The sequence below is a fragment of the Mixophyes fleayi genome, chromosome 1 (genome assembly GCF_038048845.1).
Source record: "Mixophyes fleayi isolate aMixFle1 chromosome 1, aMixFle1.hap1, whole genome shotgun sequence".
Classification (NCBI taxonomy): Eukaryota; Metazoa; Chordata; class Amphibia; order Anura; family Limnodynastidae; genus Mixophyes; species Mixophyes fleayi.
The window spans coordinates 390,126,526-390,150,066 of NC_134402.1; positions in this window are offsets into that span (position 1 = coordinate 390,126,526).

Here is a 23,541-nt window from a genome sequence, read left to right on the forward strand (position 1 = left end):
GACTGAGCTTTATCAAACACATCGGCAAATGAAGCATACTGAGGAGGGAGTCCCGGGGAGGAAGATGAGATGGAAGATTGCTGTACTTTAAGAGGAATAACTTGAGAGAGACAACGATGGTGACATTCAGGCCCCCAAGACGTAACTTGAGGGGTGCGCCAGTCAATCTGGGGAGAGTGACATTGAAGCCATGGAAGGCCTAAGACAATCGGACTTGTCGTAACAGGAAGAATTAAAAACGAAATTTCTTCATGGTGTAGTACACCAATCTGAAGGGTTACTGGAGACGTACTCTGGGTGATGAGACCATTGATGAGACGTGATCCATCTATAGCCGTCACAGTAATGGGTGTTTTTAAAGTGATCACTGGTAGGGACCATTGATTCACTAGTGATTTAGAAATGAAATTTCCTGCTGCTCCGGAATCAATCAATGCCTGTGACTCAAAGGATTTGGTAGCAAAGGAAATCGTAACATCGAAAGCGCAGACTTTAGATTTCATAGACAATGGAGAGGACTCCAGGGACCCTAACTTCACCTCTCCAGAACTAGTTAGGGCCTGGCATTTCCCGATTTCTTAGGGCAAGAACTGAGCATATGTGTGGAATCAGCACAATAGATACAGAGTCTATTCTTTACTCTTCGTTTCCTCTCTTCTAAAGATAATTTGGAACGTCCTATCTCCATGGGAATCACAGAAGGTGAAACTGGACGAAATTGAGGGTTTAAACGAAGAGGTGCTTTAGCAGAAGTTGTTTTCTCAGATTCTCTTTCACGAAATCTCATGTCTACACGATGGCAAAGAGAGATCAAATCTTCTAGTGACGAAGGAAGCTCTTGGGTAGTCAGTGCATCTTTAATTTTATCGGAGAGCCCCTGCCAGAAGGCGGCAACTAATGCTTCAGTGTTCCACTGAAGTTCAGAGGCTAAGATCCTAAATTGAATGACATACTGTCCTACTGTATGGGAGCCTTGTCGCAAACGAAGAATGCTGGAAGCAGCGGAGGTCACACGACCTGGTTCATCGAACACACTTCGGAACGTGGAAATGAATTTGGCACTATCTTGTAGAATTGGATCGTTTCTTTCCCACAGAGGGGAGGCCCAAGCCAGGGCTTGTCCAGAAAACAATGAGATAAGATAGGCCACTCTGGAACGATGGGTAGAAAAATTTTGAGGTTGGAGTTCAAAATGGACTGAACATTGGTTAAGGAAACCTCTACAAGTTTTGGGGTCCCCGTCATATTTTGACGGAGTAGGCAGGTGAAGCGTAGGAGCTGTAGACACCTGGGATGGCACTGGGGAAACGGAGGAAAGCACAGGAGCTTCAATACTAGCTGTAACAGTCTGTCCAGATGTTCCTTGGGAGGTTAACGATTGGTAACATTGAAGTAACAGCTGTTGGCGAGCATCCTGTTGCTCCACACGGCTGACCAGATGCTGCAGCATCTCTTTAGCAGTAGGTTCCGTATCTGGGTCTGTCATGGCCTGATCTTACTGTCACGGGCACTAGGAGTCTTTACCCAGGGATCACCAGGTGATAGGCTTACCAGAGCAGTATAGGTGGTAATATGGTACTCTGGTAGCAGGGTGATCACGGAACAGGAAATAGCAGATGATGAGATGCTCAGGAAAGTCTATGACTAGCAGCACTGGCAATATGAAGGTAGTAATACACGAGGAACTGTATGGACAAAGGACACGTGAAGGTAGTCAGTGGTCTGCGGTAGCAAGTTGTACCACTGCTATAGTGAGGAGGAATGTCCAACAGAAACGAGGAGGTGATGAGAGTCAGCGGTCTGCGGATAGCAAGTTGTACCGCTGTCTGAGTGAAGGAATGGAATCCAAGTGGAGGTATCCGGGGAGTCAGTGGTCTGCGTTAGCAAGTTGTACCACTGCTATGTGAGAGGATACTGGAACAGGTGAAACTGTAAACAGGAGTCAGTGGTCTGCCACTAGCAAGTTGTACTACTGAATATAAATGTGAGGAGGTGCACGGGGAGAGACTGCAACACAATATATACACGGGCACCTTGACTTTGATCCACAGTAATATGCACAATATAAATGTATAAATGACTGAACAACACTGCCAATATAGAAAGTCTCTAGAAGTAATCCGGCATGAGATAACACAGTCAATGATGGCAGTAGAGTCAGCAGATAGTACACTCCAGAGGAGAACCAACACAGTCAATGATGGCAATAGACTCAGCGGATAGTACACTCCAGAGGAGAACCAACACAGTCCAGCAAGGTATGCAATACACAGCACAGTCAATGGGAAGTATGCATACCGTGGTTCAGGAGAAGGCAGTCAGACAGGAGTACAGAGATACCCGAAGGGCAGGAGGCCAGCAGGATACAAGTCCCTGGATGGGTGAAGCAGGGGTCTAGCAGGTGCAGCGCACAGGTAGGTAGACCAGCAGGGAACACAGGAAGGCGTGAAGAGCGGATCAGCAGTAGATGGATGAGTAGCGCTGAGAAGTAACAGCAGCGGGTCTCTGCGGGAACACGGAGGTAACCAATAGCAACCAGCAGGTGCAGTAACGATGGGACACCGGAGCAGAGTTGAACTGGAACAGATGATCACGGAGAGTAGCGGGTAGCAATAGTGGCAGCAGACTCAAGGAAACACGGTAGAGTAGACAAGGACTGAAGACTGAAGCGCACAGAGGCAGCGGATAGGAATCAGCTAAACAGTCACGATGAAACACAGACGGGTTGCAGGTTGAAGACTGTAGTGCACGGAGGCAGCGGGTAGGAATCAGCTAGCAGTCACGATGATGAAACACAGATGAGTTGCAGGTTGAAGACTGTAGTGCACGGAGGCAGCGGATAGGAATCAGCCAAACAGTCACGATGATGAAACACAGACGAGTTGCAGGTTGAAGCCTGTAGTGCACGGAGGCAGCGGATAGGAATCAGCTGGCAGTCACAATCATGAACAGGTGAGTGGATGTGGTTGAAGCCTGTAATGCACGGAGGCAGCGGATAGGCATCAGCTAACAGTCCCAATGATACATGGTAGAGTTGAAGTGATTAGAAGACTGTAGTGCACGGAGGCAGCGGATAGGAATCAGCTCACAGTCACGATGATACAGTAGATGGTAGAAGTGGTATGGAAACCACAGTAGCAGAAGTGGTTTGGAAACCACAGAGGTAGAAGTGGTTTGGAAACCACAGGAATCAGCAGGGCTGAATAAACAAGGAAACACAGGAACACCTTCAGAGACTCATGGGGAATGAGACTCCAAGATCAGGCAATGTGGTGATGACCACAGGTGCTTAATATAGGGAGGTTGCCTGATCTGCCAATTAAGTTAAAGGAACATACACTGGAGGTATAGAAAGGGCTGCGCATGCGCAGTCCCTCAGGATGGAGGACGGCCACGGTTCCTAAATGTCCGGGAAGAAGCACTCACAGTCCGGTGAGTGACATACAGTAGTTAACATTGATTAGACAGACAACTGATACAGAAACAGTTATTTTATCTTTTGTTTGGAGTTTTGAAATATAGAAAGAAAAAAGTAACACCTCACTGCTGTTTACTGATTATATCATGCTCTGATGATGATAATTGAATACCTTCTTTAGCAGCCACTGTGAGGAGAACGTTAATTAAAAGTTGAGTGGGAAGTGGGTTAATCACTTTTGTTTACAGTTATTAACATTTTTTTTCAAAATTAGAAAGAATGCAAAGATTGATTACATCACACTCAAATGTCAGGAAATTATTCTTGCTGTTAAGAACATATTAGCACTGGTCAGGGTTGTCGACCCATATTAATATTTGTTTTACTGACAAATTTATTAAAAAATCAAAACAAACTGACAGAAATCACATTAACTGGTATTTATTGTTAGAGTAAACCAAACTGTCCACAAAAGTGACTACAGTAACACAATCTAGAGGAGTGGTGCATATCAAAGGTTACCAAACTTACAGTGTCTGGAAGTCTTGAGATATATCTATATTATAGTAGGTTCTTGAAGATTGTTATTGATCTCTGTCTTTGTTTACTGATGAGTGCCACTATTGTTTTTTTGGTCATTATATTTTTATTGTCAAATTGTTGATAGTAAATAGGGTGAAGGGGAAAAATGAGGGTAAAGCAACACATGCGGGAAAATGATGGGTGCACTCCACAGAAATGTAATTCAATGGTTAAATTTGGAGGTAGCGGAAGCCACTCTCCCATCATCACAACCATCACCACCTTCATTCGTTATTTGGTTTTAGTCCTATACAAACTGTGCTGGAAAGTCAGGCCAGGTTATTATTTAAAAACCAGATTGGAAATAGAATCAAACTGTTTTGTGTGCAGAGTAGAGCAAGGGTGTTAATCAGGGTTTCCCAAACCCAGTCCTCAGGGCTCCATAACAGTGCAGGTTTTCCGTATCTCCTTGCTGGAGCACAGGTGTATTCACTACTGACTGACACATTGTAACAGATCCACAGGTGGTCCTAATTATGTCACATGTGATCCAGAAAACCTGCACTGTTAGGGAGCCCTGAGGACTGGGTTTGGGAAACCCTGGTGTATTGTTATGATTCCTAGTAAACTCAGCAAGCAGCCACGGAATTATAATACAAATGTCTTTATTCCAGCAAAATATATAAGCAAGGATTCAGTTCCAGGAACATGCAGGTTTTCATAAACAGGTATAATGAACAGGTATGGCAGGAAGGTACACAGAAATAACTGGTTCCACAGAATACTAATATAGTTTGAATGCAGGGATAATAAGGGTGAGTTACCCAATTCCAGGATGCAAAAGTTAAGTCCAGGAAGCAGAGTCCAGGCAAAGTAAATGTCACAAGCAAACTTGCATAGTCCGGTAATCAGGCCAAGGTCTAAGGTAACGAGAGGTCCAGCAGTATCCAGGCAAGGTTCGGGGTCACGAGCAGACAAGCATAAACGGTAAACAGGCCAAGGTCACAACGGGAGATCAAATATCAGCAGAATCAAACAGGAACAGGGGGGCACACAAGCAGCAGCCAGGTATACAAGGATGAACTGCTCAGAGCACAGCTTGAGGCAGGTACTTAAAGCAGTGCAACAGGTGCAGTTCCAATCAGGCATAATGCAAGGTGATTAACTCCTTCAGGCATGTAGAAAAGTTCAGGAACAGAACAGCAGCACCTCTGGTGGTATAAGGTACTGCTGCTAGATACAAATAACAGGCAGAGTTGTAACATGTATATTACTTCCATGTTCTTCTATTGCAATCTGTCTGCATGTTAATGTAGATACCACTGTATATATAGAGACTTATAATTATCCTGTGACTTTTTTAAGTCTTTAATGCATATTGCAGTCCAAACTATAGAAAGAAATGTGCAAGAAAAAAATAAACTGTCTAGAAAAGTAATATTTTAAAGAGATGACAAATAGTGTAATATGGTCAGATAACTATATTTAGTGAGGAACTTGTCACCTTATAGGGTGCACACCAAAATAACAGAGTTATTCCCAGCAAATGAATGCAGGGTGTGAGAACCAAGGGGAACAGATTGATGATATGAATCGGATGTGACCACCTACATCTATAAAGAGGATATACAGATAAGCATAACTCTGTTATTTTGGTGTGCACCCTATAAGGTGACGGGTTCCTCACTAAATATACCAGTTATCTTACCATATTACACTATTTGTAATCTCTGTTTTCATATGAGTCTACAAGATCGGAGTGAACAGTACATGGTCTTCTTGAAATCACCCATGTTCTTGGATCAATGACACCTTTAAAGTCTATATCTGGTACGCATATATATATAACCACCTTTTCAGATTATTGTATCTGGATATTATCACACTACTGCGCACCTTCTCCTTTCGTTGCACCTAGTAGATATATATATATAGATATATATAATTTTTTTGGACTAGGCATATAAATCCATTGTTTTGGAATTATTTTAGTAGGTAAAGCCATCTCCTATCACCTGCTATCCACGCCCACCTGTTACCTCCACCAACTATTTTTCTGTGCTTGTGTACAAACTAGTTAGGTTGCCAGTTTATATATAATGATGTAACACAAAGTTAATCCATATTTGTTCATGGCTGGTCAGCTGTGCAATTCAAGCAGTTGAAATGGTCAAGTGAGCAGGGCCCTCTCGCCGGCTGTGTTAGTGGCTGTCGTTGTATTTTTAAATTTTATGATGATGATTCCTTTCCAGCTGTAACCCGCTGTAGTGTGATATGCACAGGTTACACAGAGCACCTCCTTCTATAGCCCTGGCTTGCTCATGGGTATATGTGTAAATTACCAGGGGGTCCCTGCACATGCAGGAATTATTATTACAAAGTCTCTTTGTAGTTAGTGGCACACAGGTGATGTAATTTGGTAGTGCAGTGCAATTAGATGTTTCAGTAATTTGAGTGCCAGACCAAATCTGTATTGCAAAATATAACATCTTTAGTTACACTCCTCTTCACTCCAACACATTCTTAAACTGTTGCAGTGATAAATAAATATATACAGTTCCTATATATACCTCCTGTCTTCTCCTGCACAGTGCTTAATGGTCATATGGACAGAGTATTAATGGGGCAGTCACATGTAGTCTGGTATCTTTGTAGCTCACATATCTCTCTCTCCTGTTAGAGGCACATAAATCAGTCTCACTTGGCATCTGGCCATGAACCCACTCCCAGGGTGCTGACACTCTTAGTAACTATATCCAGGGCTTGCTTCCCCATTTGCTCACACACATGCTCCTTTGTGTCAGCTGCCACACACTCATCCCCTATGCAGGGTCTCTGTATGCCACTCATGCCTGCATCTCTACTCCTGGAAAGCTCTCATGGGCAATTCACTGCAAAGACTCCTCTACTACGTTCTCCTTTGTTGTGAGGACTTACCCCCTCTTGTGCTGGCACTCCAAACAAGGAACTGGTACTTAAACTGGGGATACTCCTCTATCACAACTATTAAAGTAATTTTATTGTTTCAAATAAGCATTGCCCAAGCGATTGTATTGTGTTTCCGAAGCACAAGCAATTTATTTGTTTAGCAGTTCAATAAATAAGTACAATACAGTACAATATAGCCGATACATGATACCCATTAAAGATGTTACATTAAAACAGGAAAGTATAAAAACACCGAATACATTACATTTTTCTTATAGAGCTTCACCGACATCCATGGAACACAGCCATGCTCACATGTAGACACGTTCAGAGAGAGAGAGAGAAAGAGCTGATAAAAAAGCTTGATAGTATCCGGTTTCAGTATAGAACATGTTTCCATTGGTTCAGGACAGTCTAATGTAAATTAGGTCTTAGGTCAGTTCAAAGGATTTCTCTGGGAAGAAGGGATCACCTTCCCCCAACAGCTGAAAACATGTGCTTCTCAAGGAAACTGACCCAAACCAGTTATAAACAACTTAAAACACAATGCCATTTTGATCAATCAATCTTTTATCTTCCCTAACTATTGATTGCAGGAAGCGATCGCAAAGCCGAAATTATAGGATGAGAGATAGTAATGTGCAGATCAAAATGACACTAAACATGATACATTTGCTAAATCCTGAGCCTTAGATACTTTTAAAGTGCTTTTAACATTATTATATTTCACTGTAAACTCTATTACATTTGATTATAAACAACTGTGTTGGAACTATTTTAAGGTGAACTATTTACAAGTGAATGTGTAAGTGTATGTGTGCGCTATTTATCGTGTGATTGCATAATAACAATATCAATCAATATAGTTTATTTCATCCAATTATTCAACTTTGACACAACCCTTCTCTATTCGCTTGTATTACTGCACTTAGTAGGCTCTTAATAACACCTCCTGGTACTTCATGGTGCTTCGCGGTATCCTCCACACCTCCCCCTTCACTGGCTGTGGACCCGGGACCACCCTCCTACCTCCTGGGTCCTGGCTTACAAGATATCTCCCACCAACTGTCAACTGTCACACTCCCAACTGCCATTCGGGTTCTGATCCTCCCATAGCAGCCTTGTTGTAAGCAACCCTCCTGGTGTGTCTCCTCTGGGTCCCAGTACCGAGCCACACACTCAGCCACAGCAAAGCATCAATAACAACACCAGGTTTACCTACTAAGTCTCTCTAATCTTCCTTAAGTACCTCTTCCTCTAGTGCCTGCTTCCTTTCTGTCCGTTTACCAGTTGGGGTTGCCCAAGGCTCTGTTCTTGGCCCATTACCTCCTCTCTTGGTTAACTCATCCACTCCATTGACCTTCAATATCACCTAACACATGCTAATCTACCTTTCCTCCCCTGACCTCTCTCCCTCCTCTCCTGTGTGTCTGACTGCCTCTCTGTCATCTCTACTTGGATGGCTGGATGCTACTTAAAGCTTAGCATATCCAAAACTTAGTTTATCATCTTTACACCACCTAACATCACATTATCTCATTTGACTTCCCTTAAATATGATAATGTCGCTCTCTCCCCTCTTCCACAAACACTGCCTAGAGGTCTTCATTGACTCCACCCTCAATTTCACTGCCCACATGCAGTCCCTTGCCCCTTACTGTCACCTCCACCTACACAATATTGCTAAGATTCATTCTGTCTTCATCCTGGATGACACCAGGATTATCATCCATGGTCTTGTCATCTCCCATCTTGATTATTGCAATCTTCACCTCTCTGGCTTACCTGACAAATATCTGTCCCCCTGAAATCTGTGCAGAATATGGGTCATGACTAATCTTCCTATCCCAACTTTCCTCTTTTGTAGTGTCTCTCTGCAAAAGTCTTCATTGGTTCCCCATTTCCTCCAGAATACAATTCAGGTTGCTTACCCTGACTTATAAAGCCCTAATTAATTCCTCCCACTCCTATGTCTTCAACCTAGTCAATAAATATTCCCTTACTCGCCCCCAATACATTCTTTCAATGAACTTTACTTCTCCTCATCACTTAACACTAACTTACACTACACCTTTTGGACTTTGCCTGCGCTGCTCTCCACATTTGGAACTCCCTGCCCTGCTCAATGAGTCCACAACCTCAAATATTTCAAATGCTCCCTCAAAACTAACCTTTTCACATTTGACTACCTGGCCCCATCCTAAGACAATTCCCTCCTCACGCTTCACCCCTATCATCTCCATTTACTACCCTAATCCCCTTGAATGTTAACTCTCACAAGTTTTTCCCTCTCTACCTCCTATACTCATTGTAAAGTTTCCTTTGTTCTAGTTGCATCTTCTTATGTAGTTGCTTTCTCTAGTCACTTGTATTGATTTTTACTGATTCTATTGTTTCTCTCGGTGGTAGTCACTTTAATGGCACTGGTATGCCCGACACACTTTAGACTGGCTAAGTAATAATGATGAGGATAAAAGCAACAAGGTGGAAATATCCACTTACCATATAATAGACTTTTAGTGTATCCAGCAGTTTTAATAGCCTCCACATGTTAAAAGCGACGTTCCCGAATATATCTACAGTCATAAGTGACGTCACTTGTAATAGTCTGACTGAAATGGACGGACCCACCGCCTGCTTTACATCATACAAGCGGTCAGTCCGGCAATTGCCACTTTAAAAGCGTCGTTTTCAGTCAGACCATCAGTCAGACCATTACAAGTCACTTCTGACTGTACATATTCGGAAATGTCGCTTTTAACATGTGGAGGTTATTAAAACTGCCAGATATGCAGTCTTTTATATGGTAAGTGGATATTTCCATCTTGTCGCTTTTATCCTCATCGTTATTATTAAGCCGGTCTAAAGTGTGTTGGTCATATAAGTGCCGTATATTAGTACCATACCCAATTCTCTTTTTATATGTATTTTGTTCAGAGTATTTTTTGTAGATTGTGCAGCGATGCAGATTCTGTGGTGCAACATAAATAGAATATGATGATGATGATGATGATTATGATTTAATATTTTTTATTTATATAGCACCTGCATAAAAAAAGTTAAGCAGATTGCAAGCTTATAATCTATAGGAAAATAGAAATTAGATACAACAGGTTAAGCACCACATATTGCATATATGTCCAGCCAGATTGCAATTGGAAAATGTGCTTAGTTTGGCTATATGATCAATTCACACAACACTGGTACTTTAGTTAGAAGGTTATTTGAGTGTAGAAAGAGAATAAATGTCAATTTTAAGTGAATTGTGCAGAGGGGTGATAGTCAGGTACAATATTCTAAGGGGATTAAAAGGCTTGTCCAGAAACTTGACAAACTTGCTTTGAAAAGTGAGTTTTCAGGGAAATCTTGAAGGTTTGCAGGGTAGGAGAACGTCTTTGTGTACTAGGATGGGAATTCCACAGAATATGTGCTGTCCAAGAAAAACCAAAATGGGAACAAGCAATAAGTGTGGATGGCAGGTGGAGATCTAGGTCAAATAAATTGGGAAATATTTTGAGACAAGTGAAGAGTGGTATGTTGGTGCAATTATGTTAATTATTTGTATGCTAGTAGAAGTATTTTATATTGTTATCTGTGCATGCAATATAGATTGTAGGGTGAATATCTGGTGAAGAGGAGGGAGGGGGCAGCAAAGGGGAATTGCATAGTCAATGTGGGAGACTATGAGTGCATAAAATAAAGATCTTTCAGTGTCTTTCGTGAGATATGCACCTATTCTGGAGATTTTTCTTTTATGAATGTAAAATCATTTGGATACGTATTGGATGTAGGGGCAACTAAAGATAACTCTGAGTCAAGCATGACACCTAGTCTGCAAGTTAGATGGGTAGTGTCATTTAATGTGCTTTTAAAACAAAATATATATAACAAGTAGGTATCTTCTGTTATCTTCTGGAAGAATTATTAGAGCTCAGTTTGAGGTTAAGATAGCGAGAGGACAACAGGTAACAACACAAATAGTGAAAGATTCAGAATGAAAAATTTGCATTGAGATGATATTAACACTCAAGGGAACTTATTTTCAAAGAGAAGAGATACAGATAGAGACGTATGGAGGGTCTAGGACAGAGCTCTGTAATACTCCAACTGATAGAGAAAGCAGCAAGAGAAACAAACATTGAACAAATTTTTGATATGCAGGATGAGAACCAAAATAGGAGAGTGTGTTGAAGAGCTAGGGAATGCATTTGCATGAGCGGTGAGTGGTCAATAGAGTGAAAACGCAGCAGAGAGGTCAAGGAGAATTATAAGGCCTTTTGATGTAATATTTAGCAAATCATTGACCACTTTAGTCACTCATCATTCTGCTCAAAATTTGCAATGAAAATGCTGTGCAGTACACAAAGTTTTGAAAAGAGCCTTTTGTATGATTGAACTGTTTTATTTTGTCTGACACAGTTGACTGTGCAGCTAGATAATCAATTTTGTTACAAAATCATGTTCTATCATCTTGTGTTATGATGTTTGAAAAAAAAAACCCTAATGTTGTTACAAAATTGATGCCGTGTTCCAAATCTAAATTGTGTGCCCCTGCTTAACAAAATTATTTATCCATGTGTAAACAATCAGCTTTGTTACTGTCGAAAATATGTTTTATTCTTAACAGATTTTCTAGCTACAATATGCTGTTGATAAATGGCAACCCACAGGCTGTAAAGTCGCCAATATGCATATAACATTTATGCTTTATGCACCCTCTCTGGTTGACAAAAGCAAATAAATAATAATATTTTACTGACATTATTATTTTTTGGAAGAGTTTGCAAACTTACAATACAGTAATTTCACTCTACATATAGCTATTTTTGTATTTTGCTATTTTTATGTAGAAAACAGCTGAACAAATAGCCTTAGGCTAAAATGTAAAAGTCTCAGATATGACAGATGACAATGTTGGCTTCTAATCACACACATTTCTATTCATTTGATTAAGCAACTAGGGAACTAGGGGACAAACTTAAAAATAATCACAATTTCAATTATTTGTGTTATATATTCAAACATTTAATATTGCACCCTCACAAGGAAGCTGTTTCAGAACCACAATCTGCTCTAATAAGATTGTATATATATATATATAGATATACATATGTATGTGTATATAGGTAGATAGATAGATATACATACACATGTATACATATATGTGTATGTATATATACATATGCATACATATATATATATATATACACACACACATGTATGCATATGTATATACACATAAACATATATATGCATACATGTGTAGTATATCTATATATATACATACACACACGTGTATGTATATTTTTCATTTGCAGTTTTGGGAGGGTTTTGTCTCTTTAGAATCAGTGAAGTCCTTAAATCAGCCAGTTGCTGTATATAATTATATATTTTTTTATCTTCTTCATCTTGCAAATGTAAATCTCAAGCAATAAGACTTCATTGCATTTATATTGCAATTCACAATGACTTCATTAATCTAAAGCAAAATAATCTTGTGAGAAAAGGCTTACAGCACACTGTTTATAGTACAATAAATTTGTATCCAAAAACAAGTCTTGAAATTATATTGCTTTCCCTGATGAAAAGTCCTGGAATTTATATATGAATGGCAGAAAGCTCAGAAAACAAAAAGTTACCACCAGTAGTTTCTGCTAATATTTAAACTATTAACACACTTGAAAAATATTGTGCTTTTATTCCTTTTAACTTGCAACCTACATATACATGTAAATGTCTAAATCTTCCCTAAAGCATTTTTTTGTTCCTGAGAATCATCAATCAGGGAAAAATGACCTTTTTGAAGAACAAAATCTCCTAGCTCATGTCTTTAAAAATATGAGTGATGTTATGCTGGGATAGCCAGAGAAAAATGACAAGATTTATCATGCTGAGAAGAGGCTGGTTGATCTATAAGGCAACCTCACATTCTGTGTGGAATAACCAATTGCAGATGTAATTGTTTGTGTATTCTTGTAAAGGCCAACAAAATCAAGCATCTGTCATGACAATATAAAAAGCACAACTCATTTAGTGTACTTAGTATTCCTTTCATCCACAGAAAGGTCACTTATATTTTATACATCCATTTAACTAGCTGAGAGCACTGGACATGCGTACTGTTCCACGCCATTGATTTTACTGCCTTATGAAGTTTATTTTTTTTAATCAACAGGGATGTATTGATTAAGCAGGAAAGGCATAGCATAGTAACTAGTGCTATTTGCATCAAACATGTACTGTACGGTACTAAATAAAATAAACAGTACCAGTCATGGTTTACTTATATTTCAAGAACCCTAAATATTCCCTAATTGTACTTTTGTGGAATTGAATTTTTATTATTACCTTTGGATGGTGGAAAAAAATGGGGACAAAAAAAAAATTATTTACAACATCCATAATCTCAACAAAGCAGTTATACTTTAAAGTTAATACGCTTTCCTTTTAGTCCACGTGAAGATTCCTAACCCCACTGTGGTATAGCACCCCAGGATTTCCTACCCTTTTCCTTCTTTTTTTCTTTCTTTTTCATTAGACCCCAAATCTCCCTCAGTTCCCTTCTGATAATTCAATAGATCAATATAGGTTTAAAGATATTTAATGGTTAAGGTGTTTTTATTGTATTTGTTATTTGTGAAGTTACATGCTGCACATGTTTACACTGTTTTGAAATGAAGATAATGTGTAAATAATAAATAAAATAAGGGGTAACTAAATAAAAAGAGCCTTTCAAAATATGGTTATGCAACACAGATGAGTCATCAAGCTCCTATTATTGCTCAATTTAACCCAGCTCCCTGTGTTTTACTGTGCCTTCCAGTAGGACCTACAGTCTGCCATCTCTGACAGGTTGTGGCTGTCTGCTACTTTAATACTACTAAATTATGTAGTTTTCCTACTCTGTTCTTGCTGATTGTTCTGTGCTCATGTTCCTTGTCTGCTGCCTATATGCTGTGATTTTTTAACATACCACAGCCTAGCATTTGTCTGAATCAATTCCTACTTGCTATTCACCCAGGCTCAGTTGTCCTAGTCTTTTCTCTAGAGCTCCTCAATCTGCCTAGTTGGAATTATGTTCTTATCCACTGGGACTCTCTCTCTCTCTGCTTTTCCTGCCATTAACCCAATTTCCCTGCCAGCCTCATCTATAATCTTCCCAGTCTTGTTCTTTCGGCCTGTGTCCTGGTACTTAAGTTTTCTCTCTGATTACCTTGTTATTACTTTATATTCTCTTTAATGTTAGCTGGTTGTTTGTCTGATAATTCATTCTCTTTACATTGGTTTCTGTAGTTAAATCTGTGTTCTGCCATGTTTCATGATGTTGTCTGGTCAGTCTACATTTGTGGTGGTTTATAAGCATCCTACATTATTTGTAAATAATAAGATATGTACAAGCATGTTGGTATTCACTAGAAGTGCAGTTCATGCTCGCCTGAGCAGAATGAGGTGGCCTCCTTTCCTCTGGCTTCCACAGGTAGCCTGACCATAGTCACATGCTCCCAAATCCCAAACTCAGGAATTTTGCACAGAGAGGTGAATTAGGTTAAAAATATTGGCCCAGTATTGCAAATGTCTGCCTGTGTGTGATACAAGAACAAGAAAAAGTACTATCACTAAATCTTCTATAGTTTTAATTATTTTTCTTATGCTTTTGGTTCCCTGCACAAGATAGTTGCACTGAAGTAGATCAGAAGCTAAGGAAAAATCATTATTTCATTATGCAAATTATATCAGTGACATAATTAAGAGCTCAGGTGTGATTGGGTGTAGTTTTTTTTGTTTGTTTTGCTTGTTTATTTGTTTTTGTTTTTTTGCAGTGGGATATGGCTATGATCAATTTTAGATGGAGTGGAGGCAAATGTCTCCTAATGTTTGTATCAGGAATATTGGGAGTTATGCTTAATCAATAAAAATAAATAATACATAATAAATATACATATATATCATTATAAATATATACTCAATTACCTACACAGGTACCCTACTCAAGCACTTGTTATGGACTATAGCCAGGGCACCAAGAGTGCAGTGGCTACAGAGTGCTTGGTGCCGGCTAGCCTGGGGACCCCGATGGTGGTATATTATAATGAGGGTATATGGGACAACCCCATGGAACCAAGGAATGCTGAAAGGTTCAGGCCCCATTCACACATCCAAGGCCACATCTGAGCATGCTTATAGGCGGGAATAAATGACTGTGTGGATCAATAATTTCCATGGCATACTGTTTATTTAATAAAACTCAGTGCAGGGCAGAGATTTTAGATCAGCTTATGCAGTGCTCTAAAAACAGCCTTACTCACACATACAGAAGAGTTAGGGAGATCATTAATCTGTTAGGGGCAATATGTAAATAATCTACATATATTCACAAGAAAGTACAATTTACATGTTCCTTCCAATATACAGTATATCCTGCACTATAACCAGAATTATAAACACAAACTAGAGGTGGATATTTTGAATTAAAATTAGTTTTTCTGCATATTGTTAATCTTTCCTATAATTATGCATCTATTCTTTCTTCCGTCCCTCTGTCCGTCCTTCCATCCAGTGAAATGTTTGCTCATTTGTTAGCAAGCGGACTAAGGGCTAGATTTACTAAGCTGCGGGTTTGAAAAAGTGGGGAAGTTGCCTATAGCAACCAATCAGATTCTAGCTTTCATTTATTTAGTACCTTCTACAAAATGATAGCTAGAATCTGATTTGTTGCTATAGGCAACATCCCCACTTTTTCAAACCCGCAGCTTAGTAAATCTAGCCCTAATGCTTATAGCTTTCCCATGCAATATCCTAACTGGATGTTTACAAACATCACCCAGCTCAGTGGGTGATGCGCTAATCAGTTTAAAATTTCAGAGGCTCCAGTTGAAATTTATAATTTTATAGGCCTCTTTTCAAAAATGGTATTTAAACTAAATGTATTATTCAAACAAATGTATAGTGCCCTGACCTATCTGCAGTAAATTTTGCTAGTAGGTGGGAAACATGGCTGCTACAATAGCCAACAAGAGGACATTTGTTACTACTAAGTTACTAAAGGCTCTTAGAACTTTTGTTTTGCACTAAAATCTATCTAAGGTTAATTATCATTGACGCAATTGGAAATAATTAATTTCTTTATTGGTATAACTAAACTTTGCATATAACCTTCTAAGATCCCAACAAACCTTTACACATCAGTGCCAAGTACATCACTGACACCAACTCGAGGGACGATAATTTTCAAGCCAGAGTTGTTGATATTTCATGCTGAATCACACAGCAAATATCAGTGACATTAGCTTACAGACAGGTAATTTCAGCCTGACAAAAAAACAGATCTTCTAAAATATAAATTAAATCTGTTTATTTTAAATATTCAATCCATCATCAAGTTTGCATACACCTGTTTTCAATAAAGATAAGACACTTCTGGCCTAAACCTACATATATTTATTCCATTAATCTTGTTATTCAGTCCTGTCTGTATGTTAAGAGTACACATAATTCCCTGTAAGTAGAGAGCAACATTTTAAAAACTGTTCCACAAAATATTTGTCTCATTTGACATTCGGGCGCAAATGTTTGTGCATTTCATCACCAAAATGTAGATGTTCCCAGTCCTATCCCACAACCACATCACACAACAGAATAAATTGACAGTCATCATCTCAGCTAAGGTTACACTAGAAACTTGGGGTCCAATAGGAGAATTTTGAAGGGAACACCAAGGCTATTAAAGTGGGACAATGTCCCCTTACTTACCTTACCAAGATGTTCACATGCCTGCCTCCTCTTGTTGTTTCTTCAATTTCTGCTCCCCTTTGTGCAGAATATGATTTGAAGCCCTAGAATGCCACTCATAGCATGGCATTTTGAGTGTTTAATGGTGTCGAAGGTCACACAGAATGGAGCTCATTAAACTCTCTGAGGACCACAGACAATGCGCTATTATCCTGTTAGTGTATTTTCCATAGGACATGGCAGAGGGTATCAGGGCGCTGGAGCAGTAGGGATGACAGCTACAAGGTGCCTGGAAAGTGCTCAAAAGCATTAGTGGTCAGTGGACAGCAACAGGCTGCCATTTGCTAGGCTGTTTGTTGCTGTATGGGGTCCCACAGTGCTGTGTGGCAGACAGGAAGTCTCACTTCACTTCCTGTCTGCCTGATCTGAGGAGTGACGTCGAACAGAGCAGCCTAAGGTAAGTAAGCAGGAGAAGGGTGGCTGTCTATACTAAACTATAGGGATGGAGGGGGGGACTGCCTATACTAAACTATAGAGAGGCTACCTATACTAAACTATAGAGGGGGTTGCCTATGCTAAACTATAAGGAGAAAAGCACAGAGAAAACTATAGGAAGGGGGGCTATAATGTGTGAGGGAATAGGGGGGCTGTATTAATAGTACATGGGTGGAAGGTAGACTGTTAATTTTAATGGTGGAGTTTAGTTGGGGCTAATTATTTAATGGATGCTATTTTATTTGTGGGGTGATAATGGAGCAATTAATCTAATGCTGGGGTAGTTTGGGTCTATAATTGAATGTGGGGCTGAGTTTGAGGAGGATGGCCGTGGGAAATGTTTATATTAAAAGTAAATGCTATTAATTTACTTCTGAGGCTGTTTAGAGAAAGGGTAGTAGGTTTATTTCTTAAATGGGAATACTATTAATGTTGGGGTTGGTTGGAGGGAAATAGATCTATTTATCAAATATGAGTACTGTTACTTTTATGTTGTGGCTGGAGAATGGCCTAATTATTAAATGTGGGTGCTATTGATTTAATGCCGGGGATGTTTGGAGTTTTCTAAATTTCATGTACCCATTTTTTTTTTCCTAGTTGGGCCTCCAAGGATCTAGACAAACAGCAGATGACCTAAAGAAACCAGCAGCCACAGGTGGTGAAAGTGACTAGACAGGTAGGAGAGAGCAGGACAGTCTGCCAACTATCCTGGATCTGGTTGGGCATTCCCGAATTTGGGTGACTGTCTTGCTTAGTCAGGAATTGGTCCAACTACAAGGACAGTTGGGAGGTATGTCCCGCTTCACACTGTACTGCTCGTGAAGGCGGAGCTGCTTGCACCTAACAGTAGTGCGCACAGTTTTGCCTGTCTATTTGTCTAAAATGATAACCCCCTGTCTTAAGTGCACCAGGCCCCCCAACACCCCCTTTGCAGTGGTACATAGTTTTAGATGGTCCCCAGTCATTATTTTCTCCAGTGGGCCCTTCATGTACCAGTCCTACACTGTGTGGATTAATCTCTGTCTGTTATAACTCTAACAAAAACATATTTATTGTACACACTATCATGTATATGACTTTATTACATACAATTGTGTGTAAACAGAATAATGCAACTTTCACATTTACTACTAACACATCTTTACACTGAATTGGACCTATCTCGAGGCACATGTGACTCAATATACGTGGAAGTACTCTGTTTTTAGGTGAGGTGTTGATAAAGTCACATGGCGAAAGGAAAACCTAAGTTAATAAAATATTGTATGTTTATGACATACTTTACTATATGGGTCATCTTCTTTTTATCACCTCAGAGTTTGAAAGTCTGAGGACTAGGAGCAATAGAAGAAGAGAATGTTTTACTATTTGGACATTGTACGACAGATCATAGACTGTTCTTGAAGATTTATTTATGACAGATTATAGTGCCTAGGTAGCCGCCATCTTTTTCATATTTCTGCATATATAAAACCTGTTAGGAGCTGTGGGCATGATTCATTAAGAAACGTAAGGCAAATAATTAAGTAAGTTTCCTCCTGGACGAAACCATGTTACAATGCAAGGGGTGCAGATTAGTTTATTATTTTGCACATAAGGAAAATACTGGCTGTTTTTCATCTATCAAACAAATACTTGATAGCTTTATTTGTACACTGACAATAAAAGTTGATCTGGGACATGCTCTACCCCAATTATAAATCTGTCCTCACATTTTAAATTTACCTTCCACTCCAATACAACATGATTTTGCCAAGGTGAAAAGTTACTCAAGTAACACTTGTTAGAGGGCAGGTGCAAATACACTTCTAAATTCACTCTTAAAGCAAATAATGCTTTCTGCATTGATTGGTTATACAGAATATATTATAGGATTTTGTAAGCGTATTTTAAAAATATTTTTTATGACACTTTCAATTGTACACGAGAAGGAATATTATATGTGCTATATTATATCAAGCGTGGCACCAAATGCATTTTCACTATCAAAACAAATGTTAACAAACTTTGTTTGTGCTTATGACCTGGTTGTGTCTACGTGTATGTGACATGATCAGTCTGACAGACCTCATCTTGCCAACAGTCACCCTGAACATTCAAACTGGAGTTAATATTTATGGACTCTTATGCTTGCTATTTCTTACCCTTTCTTTGTGATCTGACACAAACTTAAACCTACACTAGATTCTTAAATATTGCCAGGTGGGATACATTAATACTGCTTGACTTTTTGTTCCACCTTTAGAGTAGAAAAAATGGTGTATGGGGCACTTCCTGTCATCCATCCCCCCTCTTCAAAGACACAGGAAGTGAACAGCTTCTTTAGCTCCTTCAACGTCACAAATGCTTGGAAGAGATCAGTGGCCGCGCGGCCGGGAACATCAAAATCTCGAAAAGAGATTTACTACAGCTTGGACGAGAGTTTTGATTTTACTGCCGCAAGATTGCAATGATCATTTGGACGGGAGTTTTGCCTTTACCGCCATGAGATCGTAAAGACAACTTGGCTAGGAATTTATTATTCCGAGGGATCTAGAAGGTCTGAAGGCTCTGTTACTTAGGTAACTGCCTCAGGACCACTCCATTTGGTTACTGCATGGCTGGAGTGTAAAACTGTACACAGAGATATTCCACTTACCGTGTGTTTGGAATTTTGGAACATTATGTAAGGATATTCAAAATGCTGCTAGACTACAGAACTGTATTAATCCTTTCTGGCCTGCCTAAAACCAAAAGTCTATTCCGTTTTTTGTATCGTTCTTCTGTTAACTTCACTAGGAAGTTTTTGGGGGGGGTGATTTGGAGTGTGGTGTGCACTTGGGATTTGTTTTAAATATATATATATATTTTTGTTGCTATGTTATGCACTTTATTTCTTTGACTGTATGATCCTGAGTCATAGACATCCTTCCTGGTCTCTGCCCTACTGTCCTGGTATCATCACAGTGTATTTGGGTTTATGTATGCCTGATGTAAACCTGGTGCAAATGCAGAGCTTTGAGCATCTTGACATAATTATTATTTATTTATTTATTTATAAGGCACCACAGATTCCATAGTGCCAGATACAGAACTGAGTAACAAATATATACAAACGCAGCACAGATAAGTGTGAATAATGCTATGGGGACTCACACAGAATGCTGCAAAATACATAACAGGACCAGGGCCGCCAAAATGAATTTAGGGTTCCGGTACAGCAACTTTCTGGGTCCCCCCTCCACACAAAGCAGGAGAAGGGATCCCATAGTGATGGGGGCATGGCTAACATGGGCTGTGCCTGCTCCTCTTTACACATGACATTATGAGGGGAATTCAGTTAGCCGCAAAGTGTCTCTGGAACATTAGTGAGATTTTGACGGAAATCTCTGCTCATTTTTCTTCTAACACCATAGAGGTGTGTGGAAAAATGAGCGGAGATTTCTACCATAATTGTCGGCAATTTGTGCAGCGCGATGTCCGCGTGCTACATTGTCGCCAATTGAATTCCCCCATGTGGCTTAAAATGGTCTTGCTCTCACCTACCTGTTATAGCAGCTTTCACAACTGGTAGTAGTCATTTAATGGGCACTGAGAAAGCAGATAAAATTTAGAACCACTACAAAATAGCGATGAGTATAACAGCGACACCCTGGAGATATTGACTTACTATGTAATAGATAGGCACTCTTTCCAGCACATTTAATGACCCCCACATGTAAAATTCCACTTTCAAAAATATGTACAGGAAGAAATGACGCAGACTGAAAATGGCTACATAAAATATGGAAAATAATTAGTGAACACATTACACAACACAGATCACGCAGTATATAATTATAAAACAAGCAAAATATGTGTGATAAAAATTATCACAGATACTGTGTTCATATGTTTGGAAATAGTCAGGTAATGAAACACAATTGTAAGTGTATAAGATAAATGGCTGCCTCTACAGTGTCTGCAACCCCATACAAAGACAAACACACAATAAAAATTAAGAGGCACTCAAAAACCCTTAAAGATCCAATAATGATGAGAGAAAATTACATAAAATTTTTAATTCCAAATGATCATCATCATCATCATCATTTATTTATATAGCGCCAGCATATTCCGTAGCACTTTACAATTGGGAACAAACAAGGTGGGAAAGAGGTCAGGGGCGGAAAGATAGATTTGCATGTCATCACCATAGAGGTGGTATCAAAGGCAAAAAGATTGAACAAATTCACAAAGAGGTGGTGTAGAGAGAGAAGAGCAGAGGGCCAAGGACAGAACAATGGGGGAATCCAATAAAGAAGCTGCCAGAGAGAAGGAGGCAAACCAGGAGATGACTGTTTTGGCAAGATCTAAGGAATGAAGGGAGGTGAGGAGAAGGGAATGATTGATGGTGTCAAAAGTAGGAGGTCAAGGAGAACAATAGGGTAGAAGTGACCTTTGGACTTTGCTGAGAGTAAGTAATTTGTTTCTTTAACAAGGGCAGTATCAGTTGAGTGAAGGACACGGAAGCCATACTAGAGAGGGTCAAGAAGAGTGTATGAAGAGAGAAAGTGGGTCAGATAATTGAAAACAAGTCATTCGAAAATTTTAAAGGGAAGCAGAGATATGGGATGATAGTTAGAGAGAAAGGATGGGTCAAGCCAGGGTTTCTTAATAGGGAAGATGAGAGCCTGCTTGAAGGCTGAGGGAAAGATACCAGTGGAAAGAGAGAGGTTAAAAAAGTGAGCAAGATGACAGAAGGCCTTGGGACAGAGTGAGCGCAGGATTTTGGAGGGAAGAGGGAACAGGGTCAGGAGGACAGGTTGTAGAAGAGGAGGGAGAATATTGAGGATCTCGGGCACAGATAAAGGAGGGTAGGAGCCAAGGATGGCAGAGTGAGTGATAGAAAGGACGGGGCGGGGGAGGCGAATCCGGGTAGAACAGATATCATCGTGGATAGAGTCAATTTTGTCTTTGAAGCAAGTGGAAAAGTTGTGATCAGTGATGACCAAGGGGGGATGAGGAAAGGTAGGACACAGTAGAGAATTAATGGTAGCAAAGAGGTGTTTTGGTTAATTGGACCGGGAGGAGATAAGGGATGGGAAATAGGTTTATTTAGCAAGAGAGAACACAGAATAATAGGAGGAAATGATGAATTTAAAGTGTATGAACTCAGTGATGGAGCAATATTTACTCCATTGTCACTCGGGAGCACTTTTGGAGAAGACAAGCCAGAGGGGAGTGCCAGCGTTGGAGTTTATATTGGCAAAGACAAAGTGGGGTGGCTGTGGCTGCAGTATCAAGGGCAACAGAGGGTGTAAAGTTGTAAAGAGAGACTTTGGCATTGGGGCATGAGAGGGAAGACATGGGACAGAGGAGGGAGGAGGGAGGACGGAAAGAGGATGGGGTCAATGCTATTGATGGGATGCTGAGTGCGAGTGACTTTGGGTGAGAGAGGGGGGCAAGGGAAAAAGAAAGGATAAAGGAAAGGAGATTGTGGTCAGAGAGGGGGAAGACAGAATTAGAGAATTTGGAGATTTTCACAGAGATGGGAGAAGTAGGTCCAGGGATTGACTATCATGGTGGGTAGCGGAAGTTGTCCATTGGGAGAGGCTATAGAATGAAGTAAGAATTAGGCGTTTATAAATGCAAAAATTGCTTGTTCCATATAAAATCTCATTAAGTACAAACACAAATACAAGATAAATACAAAAATATAAACATCAAATGGGATTTTCTTTCCTGCTGCAGTCCAAATGGAAATGTCTATTAAGTAATGTGAATAGATGGGTGTCATTTATTTGGCGCAAATTACTCTAATATGTGTCTAACACAGTATCAGACCCTCAATTTGCAATAAGCTTATTAGTACAATGAATGAGAGAATAAGGTAATCAGAAAACCAGAAGCAATTTATCTTACCTATCCTGATGAGAAAGAGATGAAGAGCACATGACAAAAATAAACATGCATTTTAGTTTCATACTGGTGTTAAGTCTAAAAACACAACAAAGTACCTTTCTGCTGGTCTCGATATTGGTAAAGCATTAATCTCATTGTCCCTTCCAGGACCCTTGTGCCAGCATGAGCTATTAGAATCATGGTCCGGTATTAGTTCTAGTATATAGGCCTTTGAATACTCCTTTTTCTTTTACTATTCTGGTTGAATTGACAAGAAGAAGTGAAAGGGCAGAGATGACACTGTAGCAAGACCACTTCATAAGTAGATTTTCTCCTCATTCTTCTCCATTCTGGTGAATCATGCGTCAGCTAATTTAGTTCAGCACAATATGCAGTGAGACATGTGACTGGTGAAGAGACAAAGCAGAGATGGAATTGTGGGATAAATTAGTGTTTAGTATTCAGTACTCAGCTACCTGAACCTGAGTACTTATTTCCCTGTAATTTTTTTCATGCAGAGCAGAGTTACTGTTTCCAGGAGATAAAACTACAGAAACCATTTGTCATTTAGACCACCCCTGCTTAAT